Raw genomic sequence first — 10,748 nt, forward strand, 5'->3', positions numbered from 1 at the left:
AATGTGTATATGGTGTGTAAAAAAGTCTAGTGAGTGTGTATATGGTGTGTAAAGTCTACATGTGCATGTGTGGCTTGGGTGGCTGGAGTCTTTGGGTGGCTGGAGTCTTTGGGTGGCTGGAGTCAAAGGTCCTGGATGGCAGGGAGTTCGGCCCCAGTGATGTACTGGGCTGTCCGCACCACCCTCTGTAGAGCTTTGCGGTCAAGGGCGGTGCCTTTGCCATACCAAGCGGTGATGCAGCCAGTTAAGATGCTCTCGGCGGTGCAGTTGTAGAACTTCTTGAGCTATTCCATTGAGCATTAGAAGGTCAGCATTTCACCACAGCTAAGGGAGCTAGCGAATGAGGAGAGGCTCATACAGGCTCACACAGGCATGCATTCACACACACACACACACACACACACACACACACACACACACACACACACACACACACACACACACACACACACACACACACACACACACACACACACACACACACACACACACACACACACACACACACACACACACACACACGAGTGAGGCCCACCCACCTGACCTGACCTGACCCCCCCCCCTCCCCTAGGAGATCTGTCTGTGTGACCCTCCAGTAGTCATGGCCCTAGTGGACGGTCCTACAGGGAGAACGACAACATGATCTGTGTGGCCTACAAACACCAGTTTGACCTGATCAACGAGAGCACTGGGGACGCATACAGGCTGCACCACGTAGACGCCAACCGGGTGAGACCTCCTAACAAGATGATTTATGTTGTTATTTACATTATCTTCCACTTACCTGGTTGGTTGACTGAAGAGAGCTCAACAATGAAGGGGAAGAGTTACAGTTTAGAAGGGAACAGTTAAAGATGGGCCAATGAATGACAATTGAGTAGAATAAATTCAATACAGTGCTCTTCTCTGCCATGTGCACACAGGTCAACTTTGTGGCAGCCATCGATGTGTACGAGGATGGGGAGGCTGGTCTTTTGTTGTGTTACAATTGTGAGTCCATTTATCTGGGGTATTTCTACACTCTACACTCTTAGAAAATAAAGGTACGGTATTGTTAGTTGGGTTGTAAAAAAATATAAAAATACATATAATGTACCTTCAGAGGTACACATAATGACGTCACATGGTACTGTTCGGTAGCTTTTAGGGTACATGTGCGAATAAATAGTATAATTTTACATTTTTGTACCCCATATTTTACCCTAATACTTGTAGGCCGTATTAGGGTAAAACTACCCCTCAAAATAAGGCCTTATGAAGAGTTTAATTATAATGATAACATACACCTTGGAATTCACTTGGTGAAGGCCACAGGAATGAAAATGAATGAATTCAACAACCATGTATCTGTCACTAACACATACAGTCATGGTTGGTAACCTCAAGGGCAAGGCACACTGGGAAATGATATTGGAGACATGGCTTTAGTGGGGGTGTGGCATTCATTAGTTATTTTTGGCCACTCATGAGTAAAAGTGTTGTACCAGTTTAAGTGGTCTATCAGAAGTACATGTTTGTCACGTATAGAGAACATATTGCTTTGTCACTGTAGTGTTACGATATAAAGGCAAGGTACTGGAGGAAGGTACTCTCTGAGGTATGAACTGGGGAACAACTATGCACCTATAACTAAAAGTACAAAGGAGATTCCTTACAGTGAGATTCCACCCCAGGGACCAGCGGCTGTACTCCTTTAGGATCAAGTCTAAGCCTTTATTTCTGAGGGTGTAGTAACGTTTGAATATACATTATACATTGTCCTCAACACCCATATATACAAGGTTCCTATATATACAAGGTTCCTACATATACAAGGTTTCTATATATACAAGGTTCCTATATATACAAGGTTCCTACATATACAAGGTTCCTATATATACAAGGTTCCTATATATACAAGGTTCCTATATATACAAGGTTCCTATATATACAAGGTTCCTATATATACTGTTTCCATATTTAGACTTATGTTTCTAAACTCGTCTTTCTGTGCAGATACTTGTTCCTGTCATGACTTAACAATGACATGGTATAAATGCGTATCGAGTCACTAAGATATCCGTTCTGATACTGTATATCTCATATGTTCCCCAGATATCTGTTCCTATAAGAAGGTGTGTCCGTTCAATGGGTCCACCCCTATGATCCAGTCTAACGCCTCTGACTTACACTTCAGCTGGAACCAGATGCCCAACGCCATCGGTGAGTAGCACTGGTAACCATAGCAACCAGCAGCCCCACCCTACCCCTCCCCACACCCCGCTCCCTCCCTTGGTCAGCCCAGCCTCCGGCCCTGGCCTGAGCCCCGTCACCATGGTAACATGCAGCGGGTGGCCACCCAGGCTAGGTCGTCCAGAGTGTTTGTCTGTTGCAGTCTGTGTTTGTTTCTGATGATGAAAGCAGAGAATGGCTGGCTAAAGATACATCACACAAGCTACAGTTTCTCGTATGTTAGTATGTGTCTGTTTGTACTGTCATGCTGCTTTGACAAACCAATTTTACCCTTAGGATTCATTTATTAGACATTATCTATCCAAACCATCTATCCGAATCTATCAGCTCCATTCAGCCAGGCGTTCTTCAGAAGGTTGATGCTGTGCTTTGGAATCAGAATGACTTCATAGTCATGCACTCATTATTACTGTTGTTTCTCCGTTCTGCCTGTAAATGCACGTTTTCTGATGCTATGTCAGCACATGGGATGTTCATTCTTTATTCATTAACAGAAAGTTGTTGTTGTGTTAGTGTGTGCGTTTCCCTACATCTTGGCCTTTACCACTGACTCCATTGAGATCCGGCTGGTTGTCAACGGTAACCTGGTCTACACAGCTGTCGTGCCAGAGCTCCAGCTGACTGCCTCCAGGGTGAGTTTGATTGACAGGTGGAAGTGTCCAATCATGATGGTAATGCGCTTTTCCTACACAACACAAAAGAGAGAGAGAAAGTGTGTGTGTGTGTGCATGCGTTCACGAGCGTTCATGAGCGTGTATGTGTATGTCCGTTTGTAAGCATGTGTGTGTGTGTGTGTGTGTGTGTGTGTGTGTGTGTGTGTGTGTGTGTGTGTGTGTGTGTGTGTGTGTGTGTGTGTGTGTGTGTGTGTGTGTGTGTGTGTGTGTGTGTGTGTGTGTGTGTGTGTGTTCTCAGCAATCTTATTTCAATCAGTTTATTATCCCGGAGGGACCACACATACACACTATCAAACACACACCTCATACACAACAGAAGGGCACATACAGACTGTACCATTCAACAATATGAAACACAATCTCATCATGTTGTAGCAGGTGTTGGATTCTAGCTTGAAATAGACTGATACATGTTACCATACTAGAACTTATTGATGACTTTACATGTATAAGGAATGTGTATGTTGGGGTCAATGAAGGGTGGATAGGAACTGAAGGGTGGATAGGAACTGAAGGGTGGATAGGAACTCAAGGGTGGATAGGAACTGAAGGGTGGATAGGAACTGAAGGGTGGATAGGAACTCAAGGGTGGATAGGAACTGAAGGGTGGATAGGAACTGAAGGGTGGATAGGAACTGAAGGGGGGGATAGGAACTGAAGGGTGGATAGGAACTGAAGGGTGGATAGGAACTCAAGGGTGGATAGGAACTGAAGGGTGGATAGGAACTGAAGGGTGGATAGGAACTGAAGGGGGGGATAGGAACTGAAGGGTGGATAGGAACTGAAGGGTGGATAGGAACTCAAGGGTGGATAGGAACTGAAGGCTGGATAGGAACTGAAGGGTGGATAGGAACTCAAGGGTGGATAGGAACTCAAGGGTGGATAGGAACTGAAGGGTGGATAGGAACTGAAGGGTGGATAGGAACTGAAGGGTGGATAGGAACTGAAGGGGGGGATAGGAACTGAAGGGTGGATAGGAACTGAAGGGGGGGATAGGAACTGAAGGGTGGATAGGAACTGAAGGGGGGGATAGGAACTGAAGGGTGGATAGGAACTGAAGGGGGGGATAGGAACTGAAGGGGGGGATAGGAACTGAAGGGTGGATAGGAACTGAAGGGTGGATAGGAACTGAAGGGGGGATAGGAAAGTTACTGAATGAGACAGAAAGTTCATATTCTGTTGACATCTGTCTAAGGAGGGAGGTGAAGGGTAATAGTTTGTCTCTGATAAGGCAGGCCAGCTGAGGAACTAGGGAGCAGCGAGGAATTCAGTTCGAGGTCAAGTCAACAGATGAAGTGACCTCTGGGAGGGGGGCCAGAAGGGCCCACCCCAACGACCCTCCTACTACCGTCCTATCTCACACACATACACTTCCACACCCACCAACGTTCTAGCATCAGGCAGGGCCATGATTACAATCCTGTCTAGCAACAGGGATGTCTAGACGTGTAAGGAGTTGACCCAGTCTAGTAGGAAGTTATAAATATATGTGATTGTGTCATCATGCTTTGTCTTTGCAGCTGTTGGACCCAGTGGGTGAATACATTTGGTTTGAGCTTTTCCTAGTTGTCTGTTTGAATTTTTACTCTGTTTGTTCAGAACCTAAGACAGGTGATGGCATTATTTCACTAACCAACACCTCTCTCTCTCTCTCTCTCTCTCTCTCTCTCTCTCTCTCTCTCATATCTCTTCATCTTTCCCCACTTTCTCTTTCACAATCTCTCTCTACCTGTATGAATCTTTCTCCTTCTCCACTTTTTCTCCTCCTCTCCGTTTCTTTAAATCCCCTCATCCCCCCTCATCCCCTCCATCAGTCAGACATCTACTTTGTGTCGTCCGCTCCGGTCAACTCTGCCTCCAACTGCAGCTCCCGGGACACCAGTTCCCAGAGTTCCCCACAGACGCCCACCGGCTACGAGATGCCCGTGTTCCCATTGCCTCTCGGAGACGGTAAGCCTCACCAAGCAACCAATCACGTTATAGGATTACAACACAATTGGAAACGCACACTTCATCTGTGTCATTTTGGGGGACTGCAGTAGTTAGTGTGTGTGACACAGATCATATGTATGCACACGTACTCCAGAGTGCTTGTGTGTTACTCTGGATAGAGAGTTGGGTGTTGGACCTGAACTGGGCTTTAGAGGGTGAAGGGTGTAGTATATAGCCTGGGACCTGAACTGGGCTTTAGAGGGGGTAGAGTGTAGTATATATCATGGGACCTGAACTGGGCTTTAGAGGGTGAAGGGTGTAGTATATAGCCTGGGACCTGAACTGGGCTTTAGAGGGGGTAGAGTGTAGTATATATCATGGGACCTGAACTGGGCTTTAGAGGGGGTAGAGTGTAGTATATAGCCTGGGACCTGAACTGGGCTTTAGAGGGGGTAGAGTGTAGTATATATCATGGGACCTGAACTGGGCTTTAGAGGGGGTAGAGTGTAGTATATATCATGGGACCTGAACTGGGCTTTAGAGGGGGTAGAGTGTAGTATATATCATGGGACCTGAACTGGGCTTTAGAGGGGGTAGAGTGTAGTACAGTATAGAGGGCACCTTGAGGGGTTAAAGGGGAACTCCACTCAAAAACAATATATATATATTTTGTTTCATTAGTCCATTGTTGATACAGTTCCAAAATGTTGTGCATGTCAGCAATAAAGTTTTCAAGATCTTGGACATTCTAGAAGCAATGTGTCACCTGCCACATCATTATGATGATGCAATATACCACAAGATAGTTTTTGAGTTCCCCTTTAAGATTCTGCCATCTTTTACCTGGTTCTTCTTCTCTTTTCTATTGGTCAACTCTAGTCTTGGAACACTACTATAACCATTAACATCTCTGTAGCGTTGATCTTTCCAGCTCTGGGGGTGGTGGTGTTAATACTACTGAATGTGTGTGTTCTGTCATACCGGAGTGTGTGTGTGTATTACATAATCTTGTTCTGGTCCCTGGTTCAGATTCTATACGGATCCCCTATGGTACCAAGCTATCCCTGTACATGTCTAAGGATGCCGAAGGTACTTCAACGAGTCTCCCACTTCTTCTCCGGTGTGTCCCAAATGGCATTGTTTTCCTTATATAGTGCACTACTTCTGACCCGAGCCTCGCCCCCTGTTCAGAAGCAGTGCACCATATAGGGAATCAGGTGCCATTTGGGACATAGCCCTCCCTCTTCATCTAGCTGCACATGCTGCTACTAACATGCACGGAAATATGAAGCGGCATGTTTGACTGAGTGTCAGTTGAATGTTAAGTGAACGTTCTGTCTTCCCCATCACACCTTCTCTCTGTCAGAGTGACTGGAAAATGGAGGGGGTGAAATGTGATGTAGAAATGGATGATAGAGAGGTAGAGAGATGTGGATTCAGAAAGGTATGCATGTGACAGAGATGGGAGAATGTTTGAGAGAGAGAGAGAGAGAAGAGGGGGAATGAAAGAGAGAGCGAGACAGAGGGGAGGAGAAGACACGTCTACCGCAGCATGATTTACAGATTGCACTGTCACCATGGAAACTTTTGTCAAAACCCCCTCTCCCATTCAGAGTGGTGGTCTAAATAGAGGTGCCACAATCTAGGGGGAAGGAGGGAGAGATTGGGGGGCTGACAAAAATCCCATCCTCTAACCGACTGCCTGTGCCTGCCGTTTCTGCTCTATGGGGAGAGCTGCTTTTCCACTGGTAGACAATTGGCTCAGTTTCAGATCAGATTTGTTGACATCAGTAACATGTGAATACAACATGCTGAGACTGATGTGTGGATTGGACAGTCAAACTACCTCTAGTAGTATTCCACCAATCCTGAACCATGTTTAGTCATGGAATCACATCTTATTCTGATTTGAGGATTGGACAGTTATAAAACATAACAAATAAAATATTCAAAAACTCTTATGGAACCTTTATTGTGTTAGATTGTAGGCCATTTTCCCTGGAGCAGAAACGCATGTGGAATATATAGATCCCCGCGATGATATATCCCAGATGGCTGCATGCTTTTGTTGTTGGTATATTTCATATCTATTTGGTTTATTATGAACATTTCTGTCTGTCTGGTATTGTTACGGGAGAGAGGGGTCGGTAACTGTGAGTCAGTGAACCTGTCATAACAATAGGAGTGACCTCTTTTCTCCCAGAATGCTGTTTGCATCACCTTTGACCCCGTGACATTTCAGAACTGCGGTCTGTTTGGCGCAGTGCAGCCTTCCATCACATCAGACAGTCACATAGCTGCGTGTGCGTTACTATTGCCATCCTGTCTTGATCTCGTGAAACGCTGCATTAGAATATGAGCATTCACTGCCACCTAGTGGTTAGATTTAACCATTGCAAGCCAATACACCTACATCATGTTCATTAGGGCAAAACGTATCAAAATGTTTTGCAACGTTCTTTTGGCATGTTGGGTGCCTAAAGTGCCCACCCCTGCTATAGCTACCACTGGAATACAACAGACTGTAGAGACTGGAATACAGCAGACTACAGAGACTGGAATACAGCAGCCTATAGAGACTGGAATAAAGCAGACTACAGAGACTGGAATACAGCAGACTACAGAGACTGGAATACAGCAGACTGTAGAGACTGGAATACATCAGACTGTAGAGACTGGAATACAGCAGACTATAGAGACTGGAATACAGCAGACTATAGATACTGGAATACAGCAGACTACATAGACTGGAATACAGCAGACTACAGAGACTGGAATACAGCAGACAACAGAGACTGGAATACAGCAGACAACAGAGACTGGAATACAGCACACTGTAGAGACTGGAATACAGCAGACTACAGAGACTGGAATACAGCAGACAACAGAGACTGGAATACAGCAGACTACAGAGACTGGAATACAGCAGACTACAGAGACTGGAATACAGCAGACTATAGAGACTGGAATACAGCAGACAACAGAGACTGGAATACAGCAGACTACAGAGACTGGAATACAGCAGACTATAGAGACTGGAATACAGCAGACTATAGAGACTGGAATACAGCAGACTGTAGAGACTGGAATACAGCAGACTATAGAGACTGGAATACAGCAGACTGTAGAGACTGGAATACAGCAGACTACAGAGACTGGAATACAGCAGACTACAGAGACTGGAATACAGCGGACTACAGAGACTGGAATACAGCAGACTATAGAGACTGGAATACAGCAGACTATAGAGACTGGAATACAGCAGACTATAGAGACTGGAATACAGCAGACTACAGAGACTGGAATACAGCAGACTACAGGTACTGGAATACAGCAGACTACAGAGACTGGAATACAGCAGACTACAGAGACTGGAATACAGCAGACTACAGAGACTGGAATACAGCAGACTACAGAGACTGGAATACAGCAGACTACAGAGACTGGAATACAGCAGACTATAGAGACTGGAATACAGCAGACTATAGAGACTGGAATACAGCAGACTACAGAGACTGGAATACAGCAGACTACAGAGACTGGAATACAGCAGACAACAGAGACTGGAATACAGCAGACTGTAGAGACTGGAATACAGCAGACTGTAGAGACTGGAATACAGCAGACAACAGAGACTGGAATACAGCAGACTGTAGAGACTGGAATACAGCAGACTATAGAGACTGGAATACAGCATACTATAGAGACTGGAATACAGCAGACTATAGAGACTGGAATACAGCAGACTATAGAGACTGGAATACAGCAGACTACAGAGACTGGAATACAGCAGACTACAGAGACTGGAAGACAGCAGACTACAGAGACTGGAATACAGCATACTATAGAGATTGGAATACAGCAGACCACAGAGACTGGAATACAGCAGACTACAGAGACTGGAATACAGCATACTATAGAGACTGGAATACAGCAGACTATAGAGACTGGAATACAGCAGACTATAGAGACTGGAATACAGCAGACTACAGAGACTGGAATACAGCAGACTACAGAGACTGGAATACAGCAGACTATAGAGACTGGAATACATCAGACTATAGAGACTAGAATACAGCAGACTACAGAGACTGGAGTACAGCAGACTATAGAGACTGGAATACAGCAGACTATAGAGACTGGAATACAGCAGACTACAGAGACTGGAATACAGCATACTATAGAGACTGGAATACAGCAGACTACAGAGACTGGAGTACAGCAGACTATAGAGACTGGAATACAGCAGACTATAGAGACTGGAATACAGCAGACTACAGAGACTGGAGTACAGCAGACTATAGAGACTGGAATACAGCAGACTACAGAGACTGGAATACAGCAGACTACAGAGACTGGAGTAGAGCAGACTATAGAGACTGGAATACAGCAGACTATAGAGACTGGAATACAGCAGAAAACAGAGACTGGAATACAGCAGACTATAGAGACTGGAATACAGCAGACTACAGAGACTGGAATACAGCAGACTATAGAGACTGGAATACATCAGACTATAGAGACTAGAATACAGCAGACTACAGAGACTGGAATACAGCAGACTATAGAGACTGGAATACAGCAGAAAACAGAGACTGGAGTACAGCAGACTATAGAGACTGGAATACAGCAGAAAACAGAGACTGGAGTACAGCAGACTATAGAGACTGGAATACAGCAGAAAACAGAGACTGGAGTACAGCAGACTATAGAGACTAGAATACAGCAGACTATAGAGACTAGAATACAGCAGAAAACAGAGACTGGAATACAGCAGACTATAGAGACTAGAATACAGCAGACTATAGAGACTGGAATACAGCAGAAAACAGAGACTGGAGTACAGCAGACTATAGAGACTGGAATACAGCAGAAAACAGAGACTGGAGTACAGCAGACTATAGAGACTAGAATACAGCAGACTATAGAGACTAGAATACAGCAGACTATAGAGACTAGAATACAGCAGACTATAGAGACTGGAATACAGCAGAAAACAGAGACTGGAGTACAGCAGACTATAGAGACTGGAATACAGCAGAAAACAGAGACTGGAGTACAGCAGACTATAGAGACTAGAATACAGCAGACTATAGAGACTAGAATACAGCAGAAAACAGAGACTGGAATACAGCAGACTATAGAGACTAGAATACAGCAGACTATAGAGACTAGAATACAGCAGACTATAGAGACTGGAATACAGCAGAAAACAGAGACTGGAATACAGCAGACTATAGAGACTAGAATACAGCAGACTATAGAGACTGGAATACAGCAGACTGTAGAGACTGGAATACAGCAGACTACAGAGACTAGAATACAGCAGACTATAGAGACTAGAATACAGCAGACTGTAGAGACTAGAATACAGCAGACTATAGAGACTGGAATACAGCATACTATAGAGACTGGAATACAGCAGACTATAGAGACTGGAATACAGCAGACTATAGAGACTGGAATACAGCAGACTACAGAGACTGGAATACAGCAGACTACAGAGACTGGAAGACAGCAGACTACAGAGACTGGAATACAGCAGACTATAGAGATTGGAATACAGCAGACCACAGAGACTGGAATACAGCAGACTACAGAGACTGGAATACAGCAGACTACAGAGACTGGAATACAGCATACTATAGAGACTGGAATACAGCAGACTATAGAGACTGGAATACAGCAGACTACAGAGACTGGAATACAGCAGACTACAGAGACTGGAATACAGCAGACTATAGAGACTGGAATACATCAGACTATAGAGACTAGAATACAGCAGACTACAGAGACTGGAGTACAGCAGACTATAGAGACTGGAATACAGCAGACTATAGAGACTGGAATACAGCAGACTACAGAGACTGGAATACAGCATACTATAGAGACTGGAATACAGCAGACTAC

At 44.8% G+C, this 10,748-nt stretch overlaps 1 pseudogene; it reads left to right on the forward strand.

Annotated features, from left to right (window-relative positions):
• The window catches only part of LOC124025689, a 68,513-nt pseudogene that overhangs the window by 51,300 nt on the left and 6,465 nt on the right, over window positions 1–10,748 (forward strand).

The sequence above is a fragment of the Oncorhynchus gorbuscha genome, unplaced genomic scaffold (assembly GCF_021184085.1).
Source record: "Oncorhynchus gorbuscha isolate QuinsamMale2020 ecotype Even-year unplaced genomic scaffold, OgorEven_v1.0 Un_scaffold_2349, whole genome shotgun sequence".
In the NCBI taxonomy this organism is placed as follows: domain Eukaryota; kingdom Metazoa; phylum Chordata; class Actinopteri; order Salmoniformes; family Salmonidae; genus Oncorhynchus; species Oncorhynchus gorbuscha.